Below are 15,544 nucleotides of genomic sequence, written 5' to 3' on the forward strand. Positions count from 1 at the left end.
AAAAATGTTCAAATGGTGTGAAATCGTATGGGACTTAACTGCTAAGGTCATCAGTCCCTAAGCTTACACACTACTTAACCTAAATTATCCTAAGGACAAACGCACACACCCATGCCCGAGGGGGGACTCGAACCTCCGCCGGGACCAGCCGCAACGTAAGTAGGCAGCTTATTCACAATATAAAACCACTAGATACAAGTCTTGACGCATCTGGCATTTACTAAATTACCTGCAGCCAATACAATAAATATTATACAGACAAAGTAGGCAGAAATTTCTGAACTCGATTCATGGGACATTTAGACCGCTACAGACTTGATAAATGTAACAACTCAGCAGTAGCTACTCACATTAATGACACAGGTCACCCGTTGAAAATCGGAGACAACCTCGAAATTTTAAACAAACCAGGAAAAAGTAAAATAATGGATTGACATCGATTTCTGGCCATCCACTGCCCCCCTCACCCGCCCCCTCCTTCCCCCCCCCCCCCAGACGCCACACCAGTCACTACAGTAACGATCGATGGACAAAACGTTCTAGGTTAATTTAGTTTAAGACAATTTATTTTCAAGTAACATTTCTCTCTATGTATGTCAGTATAAACACCTGATGATGGACAGAACATGTTCGAAACGCGTTGTATTATGTTAAATGAAACATGAAACAAATGAAAGTGACAGGTAGCAGAAATTACAAATAAATAAATATCCCACACAGTGGCGGTTCACAAACGTAGCCATTATGGCCGAAAATAATGACTGTGTGGGCGTATTGACCGGCAAAGAGTGGTACATTCAGAGGTCGGCGTTGTTGTGACATTGTACACCCGCCCCACGTGTGTGCATTCGGCCGTGACTCCATGTTTATAGACCACGCATCGAACAGCGCAGATGGAGGCACTCTTGGAAAGTGATTATCTTCGGTGAATGGACTGACCTGTCCGTTCCCTCGACTTAAAAGCCACCGAGAACGTGTGGGATGAATTGGGGAGACGTTAACACAGCACGACCACAAACAGCAGTGACCAGCCAGCATCTGGCAACCACTTTAGTGGAGGAATGGAACACCCTACCACAAGGACTCGTTACCAACCCTGTGGCCAGCATGGGAGCTCGCTCAGAGGAGCCGTCCGTGCTCATCACTGGAACTCGGATTTTAGGAAAAAACCTGTTTTGTTCCTCATTAAATAAAGACAATAAAAGTTATACATACACGAATTACGCCAATTTATGATCGAAAACGATAGTTTTATAGCAGCTAAAAATACCTAGTCACAGGTTAGTACTAACTTTTAAAAATGCAATTAAATAAATTTTTTTATCACTAACATACCCTAGTGGTCTTCCCAGCTAAGAGTTACGCAAATATTTTATCGAAAATTGTAATTTTATAGTACCTAAAATACATAGCTAACACTTGGTTCAAGAATCATAAAAGAAGGTTGTATACATGGAAGACTCCTGGAGATACTAGAAGGTATTAGATAGATTATATAATGGTAAGACGGAAATATAGGAACCAGGTTTTAAATTGTAAGACATTTCCAGGGGCAGATGTGGACTCTGACCACAATCTATTGGTTACGAACTGTAGATTAAAACTGAAGAAACTGCAAAAAGGTGGGAATTTAAGGAGATGGGACCTGGATAAACTGACTAAACCAGACGTTGTACAGAGTTTCAGGGAGAGGATAAGGGAACAATTGTCACGAATGGGGGAAAGAAATACAGTGCAAGAAGAATGGGTAGCTCTGAGGGATGAAGTAGTGAAGGCAGCAGAGGATCAAATAGATAAAAAGATGAGGACTAGTAGAAACCCTTGGGTAACAGAAGAAATATTGAATTTAATTGATGAAAGGAGGAAATATAAAAATGCAGTAAATGAAGCAGGCAAAAAGGAATACAAACGTCTCGAAAAATGATATCGACAGGAAGTGCAAAATGGCTAAGCAGGAATGGCTAGAGGACAAATGTAAGGATGTAGAGGCTTATCTCACTAGGGGTAAGATAGGTACTGCCTACAGGAAAATTAAAGAGACCTTTGGAGAAAGGAGAACCACTTGCATGAATATCAAATGCTTTGATGGAAACCCAGTTCTAAGCATAGACGGGAAAGCAGAAAGGTGGAAGGAGTATATAGAGGGTCTATACAGGGGCGATGTACTCGAGGACAATATTATGGAAATGGAAGAGGATGTAGATGAAGATGAAATGGGAGATACGATACTGCGTGAAGAGTTTGACAAAGCACTGAAAGAACTGAGTCGAAAAAAGGCTCCCGGAATAGACAACATTCCATTAGAACTAGTGACGGCCTTGGGAGAGCCAGTCCTGACAAAACTCTACCATGTGGTGAGCAAGGTGTATGAGACAGGCGAAATACCCTCAGACTTCAAGAAGCATATAATAATTCCAATCCCAGACAAAGCAGGTGTTGACAGATGTGGAAATTACCGAACTATCAGTTTAATAAGTCACAGCTGCAAAATACTAACGCGAATTCTTTACAGACGAATGGAAAAACTGATAGAAGCCGACCTCGAGGACGATGAGTTTGGATTCCGTACAAATGTTGGAACACGCGAGGCAATACTGACACTACGACTTATCTTAGAAGAAAAAAAAGGCAAACTTAAGTTTCTAGCATTTGTAGACTTAGATAAAGCTTTTGACAATGTTGACTGGAATACTCTCTTTCAAATTCTAGAGGTGGCGGGGCTAAAATACAGGGAGCGACAGGCTATTTACAATTTGTACAGAAACCAGATGGCAGTTATAAGAGTCGAGGGGTATGAAAGGGAAGCAGTGGTTGGGAAGGGAGTGAGACAGGGTTGTAGCCTATCCCCGATGTTATTCAATCTGTATATTGAGCGAGCAGTAAAGTAAACAAAAGAAAAAATTCGGAGTCGGTATTAAATCCATGGAGAAGAAATAACAACTTTGAGGTCCGCCGATGACATTTTAATTCTGTCAGAGACAGAAAAGGACTTGGAAGAGCAGTTGAACGGAATAGACAGTGTCATGAAAGGAGGGTATAAGATGAACATCAACAAAAGCAAAACGAGGATAATGGGACCTAGTCGAATTAAGTCGGTTGATGCTGAGGGAATTAGATTAGGAAGTGAGACACTTAAAGTAGTAAATGAGTTTTGCTATTTGGGGAGTAAAATAACTGATGATGGTCCAAGTAGAGAGAATATAAAATGTAGACTGGCAATGGCAAGGAAAGCGTTTCTGAAGAAGAGAAATTTATTAACATCGAGTATAGATTTAAGTGTCAGGAAGTCGTTTCTGAAAGTATTTGTATGGAGTGTAACCATGTATGGAAGTGAAACATGGACGATAAATAAATAGTTTGGACAAAAAGATAATAGAAGCTTTCGAAATGTGGTGCTACAGAAGAATGCTGAATTTTAAAAGGGTAGATTACAAAACTAATGAGGAGGTACTGAATAGAATTGGGGATAAGAGGAGTTTGTGGCACAACTTGACCGGTTGGTAGGACATGTTCTGAGGCATCGAGGGATCACAAATTTAGCATTGGAGGGCAGCGTGGAGGGTAAAAATCGTAGAGGGAGACCAAGAGATGAACACGCTAAGCAGATTCAGAAGGATGTAGGTTGCCGTCAGTACTGGGAGATGAAGAAGCTTGCACAGGATAGAGTAGCATGGAGAGCTGCATCAAACCAGTCTCAGGACTGAAGACCACAACAACAACAACAACAACAACATACTCCAGTGGTCTTCCCAGGTAAGAGTTACGCAAATATTTTATCGAAAATAGTAATTTTATAGTACCTAAAATACCTAATTTGATGTTAGAGCCTAATTGTTGTCCGTTCTTAAAAATAAAATAAAAAATACCTAATTTCATGTTAGAACCTGGCTGCATGTAATTTTTAAAAATCCAGTCAAATAAATTTTGTATGACTAAAACTACGCTTCTGGTCTTCCCGGCTACTTAGAAAACAGTAACTGAATGATAAATGATAAATGGTTTGTTTGCCGGCCACGGAGGAGCCTTGTGATCTGCCTGCGGCGCCTCCCTGCCTTTTCCAGACAGCCTGTTTTAAAACACCTGCACTACCTTCATTCAGTCTGTCGGCGTGCTGTCTGGATGTGGTGAAACATTTCACGGCGACAGTGGATTTGTGGAAAGTCATGCATGCCGAAAGTAGCCAGCTCCAAATCATTCTGAACAGAGGTCACATTTGAGTCAGCATGTTGCACGGATTAAACACCAGGCAAATTTACAAAATAAATCAAACTTGAAACAAATGTTTGTAACTAAACCACATGCAACAAACAAAAACGAATTTCATCTTGATCTGTGTCGAGCCATTGTTGCAGCTAACATATCACTCAATGCAGCTGGAAGTAGCCAGTTCAAAACTTTTCTAGATAAATACTGTCACCGCAGCATTCCATCAGAATCCACACTGAGAAAAAACTATTCCGGTACTTTATATGAAAATACATTGAGCAGGGGAAGGGAAGATACAGGCGATTCATACATGTGGATCTCTGTCAATGAGACAACTGCCAGACAATGTCGATATGTGGCTAATTTGACTCTTGGAAAGTTGGATCCTGACACTCGCTCTGTACCTCATCTGATCTGCAACAAGGAGCTAAAAAAGACTAACCAAGAAACAGTTGCTTACTTTTTCAGTATCACTTTATGCGTTTGGTCTTTTACTAGTCGATAGTTATAAATATTATATTATTTGTGATAATAAAGAGTAGTAGACTGCCAAATAACATTGTAAATTTAATAAAAGTCCATTCGATTACACGTATTTTTCCCATTATATCAATTGTAATATAAGTAGTAAAGAAAATGACTGTGTTGAAAATAAAAAAAAAAAAACTGACGAACGAAACTCGATTCAGCGATCTAGCGGCTTGAACGGCAACCACTTTTAAAAAAATTGCTATATACTATTCGCTGAATTTGTTCAGGGCGGACGTCCAATTACACCCGTTCAGTTTTTTCGTTCATCCGTTCGCTCAGCTTTTTTATTAGATAGGAAAGCTAACCCTCTGACGGAACACGCTTTTCTTTTTTTTTGCGTACGTCGCAAGACGTCCTGTTCAAGTTCGGTGGTCGATCCTTCCACTCAGTTTTTATATTACAGAGGCCAACCGGCTCTCTGACCGAACACGCTGAGCTACCGTGCCGCCACCACTCGGCTGCAGCCGCTTCATGGTTAAAATGGCCACACACATATGTATATTTGACGACCGAAATTATCTTGCGATATTCTCAGTAACGCGTGAGAGGTACGCGCTACTGTTTACACATTTTGTTGTCCTCATGGAGTACTACGAGTGTACGAAGTTTGCAGTAAATCCGCGTTCCAAACGTCGTGGCCTCCCCTTGTGAGTGAGGTGCTGATAATGGCGTCTTTGTCGCCTTAAAGGCGTTCTTGATTAACATCAACTCACCACGTCCAACTTTATAGTAACTAACGCTCACGACCGTTATAGCGTGTGTTTAAAGCAAATCTGGTTTGCGCCCTCATAGCGGCGCAACTAGCTGCACCCTTATGTGACTGGCGTGAAATTTCAATAGACATCATCGTTCAGATGTATAAAAACACCTACCAACTTTATGTAGAACAACTCCTTCTTGGTGCTGCAATTTTTTCCGCCAGTTAATCTCCCACGTACGTGCACACACACACACCCACACACACACACACACACACACACACACACACACACACACACACACACACACAAATAATTCACGCATGTTCCCAAATCGATCGCAGGTATACGTGAATAAATGCGTAATTGATTTCATTTCCTCGTCTGACATCTGTCCTTTCTTCTATACCGTATAGCTCATTGAATAATTTTTTCGCAAACAGGTTTCTTTGGGGTTTGTCGATCTACACAATTCTTACGTCATGGAGATTGCAGAGTAGCCACCACCGAACACGTAAATGCGTTCCGCGCGCAGCGACTGCAGTCAACTGTGAACAGCCCGTGTCGACGGCTGCCGCGCCGCAAAGACCCTCTCTGCGGCCGGGCCCGACTTTCCGCCGTCTGCTCACCGACTCAGGTAAGCTGCAAGTTCGACCGCGTGCCGATACACGACTGTCGTTTCTCAACCGCGTCTAGTGAATGCGGTTTCTTTCGCACTCTAGTTACCTCTTAAAGTAAACGGATTCACTTCTTGTAATAGATGTTGCAGCCTGTATGTAATGCTTAAAATACACAGTTCTCCGATTGTCCCTACAGAAGAAACTTCCTGGCAGATTAAAACTGTGTGCCGGACCGAGACTCCAACTCGGGACCTTTGCCTTTCACGGGCCAGTACTCTACCAACTGAGCTACCCAAGCACGACTCACGCCCCGTGCTGACAGCTTTAATTCCGCCAGTACCTCGTCCCCTCCTAAAGTTTCATATCAGCGCACACTCCGCTGTAGAGTGAAAATTTCATTCTTGTCCCTACAGAAGTTTATATTCTGCTGTTGCAATTTTTTTCGGCGTTACGTCATTGTGAAGCATTTATCAACGTTCCAGAGCCAAGCCACGACAGACCGACCGACCAACCAATTTCGTGACAGCCTACAGACTAGGGCTGGCAGGTATCGCCGAGAAAGCCGGCTGCCGGTTGTACGCGTTTTTTTTTTTTTTTTCCACGCCGCTTTAACATGACTGTTAAAACAGCTCAAAGTAACCGCTCTCTGAAGTAACGATTTTCTGTTTCTCATTCCCATTAATTACTTGACATAACTTCAGGGCTTCTAGAAAATAAACTAACGCTGCATCACCGTTAGACTCACTTTTCACAGTTTCTAACACGCAATTCAAGAAAAGCCGACGTTTTAATTTCACAGAATGGGCATATGATTAGTGAAACTGAACAGTTCAAATTTCTGGATGTTCAGATAGATAGTAAACTGGTGTGGAAAGCCTACGTTCAGGATCTTGATCAGACTTCAGGCTGACATTTTCACTTTTCGAACGGTATCTGAAGTAAGTGAAAGATCGACACGAAAATTAGTCTACTTTGCTTATTTTCATTCTCTTATGACGTATAATCTTATGGCTTGTCTTTTTTTGGGTTCATAAACATTTTATCTGTTATTACTTTTGTTGTAATTTCATGTACTGACACATTCCATATTCTTGGAGATTTGCTCCTCAATTTCGTCCTACGAAGCTAGACTGGTAAAATGAAACTGAAAAAAAAATGTAAAAATTGAAAAGCGATTGAATAATTTTGATTCACTCATTTTCAAGATATATAGAGTAAAAATATTAAATTAAATAGGGAAATAAAATAATATTTAGTCCGTCCACCGTTCTCTGCTTATCTCGAAAAGTAATAAGTGATTGAATACTACAAAAAATCACCAGTATTTTACTATTGATGGCAATTTTTTGAAACTCTGCACCAAAATCATGTTTTAATCGGCCATTATACCACTATGTGAGCATTAAGTGTGAAAGCTGAGACTGAAGAACACTAATTCTCGTGTTACTTAGTACGTTTTCAGGCGTTAAAAGTAGATAAGGGCATATTATGTCGACAAAGGCAGCAGATCGGGTACTGCCGTATGGACCAGTCGGCAGCGAGTCTCGCACGCGGCACGTACCCGCCCGTCTTAAGGCACTACACCCGGCACCAGGGACATTACTGTCTCAGCGCCGGCCGCGGTGGCCGAGCGGTTCTAGCCGCTACAGTCTAGAGCCGTGCGACCGCTAAAGTCGCAGGTTCGAGCCCTGCCTCGGGCATGTATGTGTGTGATGTCCTTAGGTTAGTTAGGTTTGAGTAGTTCTAAGTTATAGCGGACTGATGACCTCAGGTATTAAGTCCCATGGTGCTCAGAGCCATTTTTTGAACTGTCTCAGCAGTGCTGTAAGAGTTCCTGTGGCATGTGTTTGTTGCTGGCTTCTGTCTGCGTTATTGTTAAAACGGCACTGATTGCTATTCCCACTTTCTAAAACAGCGCAATATTTCAAACAAATATATATTTTATGAGTAAAAATTACTTCTTTTTTAAAATAGGTTTATTTACAAAAGAAAAATTTTAGCACTGTTGCTATGGCTACTTGATATTTCGGTTATAAGAAAATAAATAAAAAATATCTATTTTAACAGAGTCCAAACAAGTAACAAAAAACATCTATTATTCATAACTATAATACCACTACCGGTCTTAACCGGTCGGCTTTTGCGATCCGTGCTACACACGCCCCAACCAATTGCACTCGATCATTACAGCGTCGGTCTGTTGTTGTGATTTGTTTATCTTAAGTTCACTGAGTGTATATTCTGCGAATTCCCACTTGGTTTAACACACACACAAAAAAGAGCGTTTGTCTTACACGGGGACCCTCCATACTGTAAATCACGGATTTTAATGCGCTTCAAATATGTTGTAGAGGCACTTATCCTGCCTACCTGGCTATCCGGTTTTTTAGCGTCGGGCCTTGGGCTTTGAGAAAATCGATTTTGAAGTTCATTGCGGGCTTTGTATACCCTAATATACATATATTACGAACAAGTCAGCGTAGCGATAAAGGTTCACGGCTACCGTGCTGGAGGTACAGTGTTCGAATCCAGCTCGTTTTTTTTTTTTTTTTTTAATCGACCGAATTTTTCAATTTTATTTCAAAGAATATCAACAAACAGTGTAAGGTGTGCGAAATTATAAAGATATACTCAATAATTAATTTTTCCTGTCATACAGTATTACAAAACCTTACTTTTCATCGTCCACATTGCTTGATGTGCCAGAACAATATTGTGGGTGATACTTATCACAGAAACAACCGAAGCACAAATTTCCGCAGCACCACGCGCATTTTATGAAAGCAACCATCTTGCAGGGGCACGGTTTCTTCATGAGCGACACCGGGAAACACAATTCTTTTGCATTCAAAAAGATTTCTCTTTCATCTGCTAATTTCGATGCGAACCGTTCGTATCTAATCGTGATTTCAAAATTAGGTGCCCTGAATTAATGTACGATTAGCGAAAGTAATTTTATCGAATCTTCCCTAGAAGCGATATTTGTTGTGGTTGACAGGTGAGCCAACACCGTTTTACTAAAGGAGGCGTGAGGTCTGGAACAGGACAAGGAAATTAGAATTTAGAAAAACGGGCGTAGCTGGTGGAATAACTTTAATCCATTAATGATGAACGTCGCTCTTGACGGTACATGATTCACAATATCAATAGTAACTGAACATGGGGCCTTGCTAGGTCGAAACAAATGACGTAACTGAAGGTTATGCTAAACTATCGTCTCGGCAAATGAGAACGTAAGTAGGCAGTGAACCATCGCTAGCTAAGTCGGCTGTACAATTGGGGCGAGTGCTAGGACGTCTCTCTAGACCTGCCGTGTGGCGGCGCTCGGTCTGCAATCACTGATAGTGACGACATGCGGGTCCGACGTATACTAACGGACCGCGGCTGATTGAAAGGCTACCACCTAGCAAGTGTGGTGTCTGGCGGTGACACCACAACATCTATATTGTCTTTCATCAAGTCGGGAGTATTCTGAATAATTTTCCTGAAGATTTTCACATGTCGCTAAAAATAAACATCGCAGGGCTGGCAATAACGAGTGGTGGGGCCACTTTTAGGGTGCAGGTGCTCGCTTTCCTTTGTTGTGACCGTAGAAAATTTTAATTTTTACTCTTGCTTTTGTGACCATAATAAGAGTCCAGGCTCCATATGCAAACAGCCAGCCGACATTGCGAAATAGTCCACCAGGACGTAGGGACAAGATAAGCCGCGGAGGCTGCCAAGTATGGCTCGTTGATCAAATAACTCAGTGTTTGACTTCCTGCCAGAGGAAGCAGCAGGAATCAAACTTGCGCAATGGAAGACGCAGACACCATGGCGATAATAGAGAGTGTCAGTCACGTGTGGAAAAGACTCGTGTGGAACCAAATTAAGTTGTGTGCAGCTAGAAACGAAAGTGTTGCGTGGAACCGAAGGCATTCTTGCGCAAGCCGACCAATTAGAAACGAGAGTATCGTGTGGAACCATAGGCATTCTTGTGTAATCCGATCACTTAGAAATGAAAGGGCCTTGTGAAACAAATTAACTCGTGTGCACCCAAGTACATGAGAAACGAAACAAAAGGCCAGGCAGCGGAATAGCTAGAGGCAGAGATTCAGATGCAGATTCAGAGCCAGTGCCGGTAGTTTGGAGATTCCGCAGCGAGACGCCGGCGGGGCCGAGTAGCCCCATAGCAGCCGATGCAGCTGATAAAGACTTCAACTATGAGAAGATGGTGATAGACTCTGGTGAACACTCAGGAACTGCAGGTCAAGTAGGATTTTTAGAGTTTCATTGGAATAGTGTTGAACAGAGGCCGTCAGTCTTTGTCTCAGTTACTTAGAGAGATTTCAGTGCTAACCAAGAACAAGTGATTGCTTTGTGCTTGTTTCATATATGTACCGGCAGTTAGCTTTGAAGTAGCAAGTCCGAATAAACAGACTGAATCTTACTAAGGGGTTTATGGTCCAACACCTCACATAAGTATATGTGAGAACAAACTTGATAGAAACTAACCAATGTTTCCTGCCTATTGCAATTCTGTAATCTATTTTCTAGAAACTTATTTGCTTCAAACCAAGGAGATTCTCTCCCTCTCATCTCCGATGTAAAGGTTGACAGCAATTTATAACTAACCCATTGTCGTCAACGTCCTGATTGCGCTACGCAGTTCGGACTTACTTCATTCTGGTATCGTGAGGCTGTGCCGGGACGCGACACCTTTCATCAGTGAATAGATGATCGTATAAACTTTAATCGGTCTGCCCTCCCCACGAATAGATAATGTACAAAAAAAAAATTCTGTCCCACGTACGGAAGAATTACAGAACGCAAAAATTCTTCGTACAGCAGCTTCGTGAACTTCCCGGATTTCGTGCAGGACACGACTACATTTCTGTATTTCCCAGTTAATTCGTCTACACGTTTTTGAACGTTAGGTCCAAATTTTCCGTACGGTTCTTGCATACATAAAAAAAGACATAAGGGAGCAAGATTCGAACATGGTACCTCTAATGCGGTAGCCGGGAACTTTTACCGCTGCGCTATGCTGACTTGCTTGGAATATATGTAATGTTACAGTTATACAAAGTTCGCAATGAACTTCAAATCGGTTTTCTCAAAAACCAATGTCCGTCACTAAAAAAACCAGATAGCCAGGTACCCAGGGTAAGTGCCTCAACAACATATTTGAAGCGCATCAAAATCCGTGATTTACAGTATGGAGGGTCCCCTTGTTAGCTGTTTTAGAGGCAACGAAGTCGAACAAAGCCGAAAGAAATCTGTGGGCAAAGAAGTGGATAATGCAAGGAACTAAAATCACCCACGTTCTATTATTTAAGCAACTGGTAGCTGATGATGACCGAAATTATCTAAGAATGGACGAATCATTTATTTCCGAGCTGCCGAGCTTCATCAAATTTTTCTTAACAAAAAGATTCAGTCATGAGAGAGGACGTAAGCTGTTAGGAGAGGCTGTTACCTACATTGCAGTTTCTAAGCAGTGGCAAAGGTTACGAGTATCTCAAATTCAGTGCTGTTGCATTCCCACAATTATTAAGTAAAATAGTTCCTGAACCCTGCAACGTGATTTGTAGTGGACTGAGGAGGTGTATCATCACAAAGCAAAATAAATAAAACAAAAGTTGATCATGTAAACGTAGTTAATTTATTTACGTATGGAGCATGAGAGATGACCTGTAGGTTTAAGGAATTCATTTCAATTTCGCAGAAGGAAAATTACACTTGATATTAAATACAACAGATACATAAGAAATGAAACAGTAAGCAATTGTTTGAACTGTAAAAAATCCCACAATTTTCATAGCACAGGGATTGCATGTACGCTGGACTTAAATATTCGTAACAATGAAGCAAGTATGTTTTACGAATTAATGTCCATTGACCCTCGATATTTCGGTTTTTAGATTTCATTTCCGATAAGTATCAGAAATAAAACATAAAAAACAGAAATACAGAAGTTCGATGGACTTCCGTTCTTTCTATGTGCTACACGATACCATTTTTGTTTCGTTGAAGAAATGAAGAAAATGTTTCATTCCTGACGTGTGTATTCCTATACCCCCAGCAAGACGTGTCCGACGTAAGCACGTAGAATGTCTTCAGAAACTTTGTCCTTGAAGTTTCCTCCGCCTCGATTTTGCATTGTGTATTACAACCGCATTTAATCCTGCGCGCAGGGACAAAAGACAAAGTTTTGTCGGGCGGTTGGCACGACAGCGTTACACACGTCACAATTTGTTGGGTGGAGTTGAGTGGATGATGGGGAGGGGGGGGGGGGGGTTAGCGGAGGGGAGGGGGATCGGCAGTCGACTGGTCTTACCCGCCCGACATTCCTGACAAGGAAAGTTTGTCGGTCGGTAGATCGCAACGCCTAAACACATCCAATTTGTCGGTCGGTCAGTCTGTTGGTACTTGCGCAGGGCCGTTTGTAGACAACGGTACTCTTGTAGATTTTTGTTGCAATGGAGGCACCTGCTGTGATCACTCTCGAAAACAGCATAATGGCTACGTAAAATGCGAGCCGTCTTGCCACTTTTGTCACAACAGCGTTACACGTCACAATTTGTTGGGTGGAGTTGAGTGGATGAGGGGGGGGGGGGGGTAGCGGAGGGGAGGGGGATCGGCAGTCGGCTGGTCTTACCCGCCCGTCATTCCTGACAAGGAAAGTTTGTCGGTTGGTAGATCGCAACGCCTAAACACATCCAATTTGTCGGTCGGTCAATCTGTTGGTACTTGCTCAGAGCCGTTTGCAGACAACGGTACTCTAGTAGATTTTTGTCGCAATGGAGGCACCCGATGTGATCACTCTCGGAAACAGCATAATGCCTACGTAAAATGCGAGCCGTCTTGCCACTTTTGTCAGTGATCTACCAAACATGTCAGGCATTATGCTGCTTACTACATTTATAACAGCTGTTGCTTTCACTGTTACAAAGTGCGACACGACCCTACAGGGCTACCGTTACCTGTAACTTATTTCTGTGTGCCATGACGTGAATGGAATACTTATGCTTGACAATTGCGGTAAAGTAAACCGAACAACACCGGATGTCGACTTAGTCTCGTGACATAGTGATGTGACGTGAACTCGTACGTGCGCAGACAGGAAGGACTGGCTCTGAGCACTATGGGACTTAACTGCTGCGGTCATCAGTCCCCTAGAACTTAGAACTGCTTAAACCTAACTAACCTAAGGACATCACACACATCCATGCCCGAGGCAGGATTCGAACCTGCGACCGTAGCGGTTGCGCGGTTCCATACTGTAGCGCCTAGAACCGCTCGGCCACTCCGGCCGGCCCAGGAAGGACTCCTCTGTAACATGGCCTGAGGTATAAAATGAGTTAAAAGGTGAGTTGTGAGTTGCCGAATGTGCGCACAAAATCTTGATTGTAGTGAGGCAGCGTTGTGAGAGGTCTTAGTTACTGTCAAAGGTGACCGTTGGGATGTGAAGTGGCGAAACAAACGAATGTGAAATCCTCTGCTGACACACTGATGTGGAGCGTAGCTCGATTTCTAAGTTGGGCTGAAATGTGGGAGATGGCGAAGCAAACGAATGTGATTATGAAATCAGCTATTGACATATTAATCTGTAGCATACTTAAAGACTTAGATTTGGCTGAGAGATGACCGTCTGGTTGAAGATGAAGCAAATAATCGAATGTGAACGGTAGATCTTAGTTCTGATGACATACTGACCGGTAGCGTAGCCCAAGGCCTGGGTTAGATTGAAGAGTGACAAGCTGGTTGTGAGTTGACGAAGCAGTATCGAAGGCTTCAGTTCATCCGAAAATTAACACAGAAATTGCAACAGCAGATTAAAATCGTCTACAGCCATAATCAGAAAACATCAGGTAATGAGCAGGGATATTCACGTAAGTAATAGAACTCTTATTGTCTCAAGCGGGAAAAAGTGCCGTCAGTACATTCGATGTAATTTATAGGGACTACGCAGTAAACGTATATAAGGAACGGGCGATGTATGAAAATTATAGTGTCCATACATTCTTTGGCTTCGGCAATTTGTACGAAACGATGGCCTTCCAAACGAACCTAAACTTCGGAAGTGACAGATCAACCGGGTTACACAAACGTCGTTAAAAGCATCGCCGGAGCAATATTAGTGTTAGAAGCAGAACAGTAGTACCGCGGAATTGAGTACACCTGCCTTCTACGCTATAGAGGTCTAATTTACATTAAGGCCCAAGCCATTGTCACCTTATCGTCAACTACACTGAAGCACCAAAGAAACTGGTGTAAGTATACGTATTCAAATACATAAATATGTAAACAGCCAGAATATGGCGCTGCGGTCGCAACGTATTTACAAGACAAGTGTCTGACGTAGTTGTTAGACCGGTTACTGCTGCTACAATAGCAATTTATCAAGATTTAAGTGAGTTTAAACGTGGTGTTATAGTCGGCACACGAGCGATGGGACACAGCATCCCCGAGCAGGCGATGAAGTGGGAATTTTCCGGTACGACCATTTCACAAGTGTACCGTGAATATCAGGAATCCGGTAAAACATCGAATCTCCGACATCGCTGCTGCCGGGAAAAGATCCCGCAAGAACGAGACCAACAACGACTAAAGAGAATTGCTGCAGATTTCAGTGCTGGGCCGTCAGCAAGTGTCATCGTGGGAATCATTCAACGAAACATCATTGATATGGGCTTTCGAAACGGGTATGGAGACAACCTCATGAATCCATGGACCCAGAATGTCAGCAATGGACTGCTCAAGCTGGTGGAAACTCAGTAACGGTGTGGGGCGTGTGCCCTTGGAGTGATATAGGACCCCTGATACGTCTAGATACGACTCTGACGGGTGACACATACGTAAACATCCTGCCTGATCGCCTGCATCCATTCATGTCCATTGTGCATTCCAACGGACTCTGGGCAATTCCAGCAGGACAATGCGACGCCTCACAGGTCCAGAATTGCTACAGAGTGGCTCAAGGAACACTTTGCTGAGTTTACACACTTCTGCTGTCGACCAGACTCCCTAGACATGAACATTATTGAGCGTATTTGTGATGCCTTGCAACATGCTGTTCAGAAGAGATCTCCACCCCGTCGTGTTCTTACGGATCTCTGGACAGCTCTGGTGTCAGTTCCCTCCAGCACTACTTCAGCCATTAGTCGAGTCCATGCCACGTCGTGTTGTGGCGCTTCTGTGTGCTCGCGGAGGCGCTCCACGATATTAGGCAGGTGTACCAGTGTGATCGGTTCGAGGAATGTTTGCCTGATCTAGGTAGAAGCTGGAACGTTGTACTGGACGCTGAATGTTCCACAGAAACGGAACTTACTAAGATGTGCCCCAAGAAGGTGAAATAGGACCTCTAATGCTTTCAGTAGGCATGCGTGGCTGCAGTTCGGATCAGCAGCGCTGAACGTTCCCTGATAATGAAGCTGTGTAATCAAGAAATAATCGTCTTTGCTTGATCATAGAGAACTGCAGAGAGACGTGGACAAAATTATCGTG

The sequence above is a fragment of the Schistocerca piceifrons genome, chromosome 9 (assembly GCF_021461385.2).
Source record: "Schistocerca piceifrons isolate TAMUIC-IGC-003096 chromosome 9, iqSchPice1.1, whole genome shotgun sequence".
In the NCBI taxonomy this organism is placed as follows: domain Eukaryota; kingdom Metazoa; phylum Arthropoda; class Insecta; order Orthoptera; family Acrididae; genus Schistocerca; species Schistocerca piceifrons.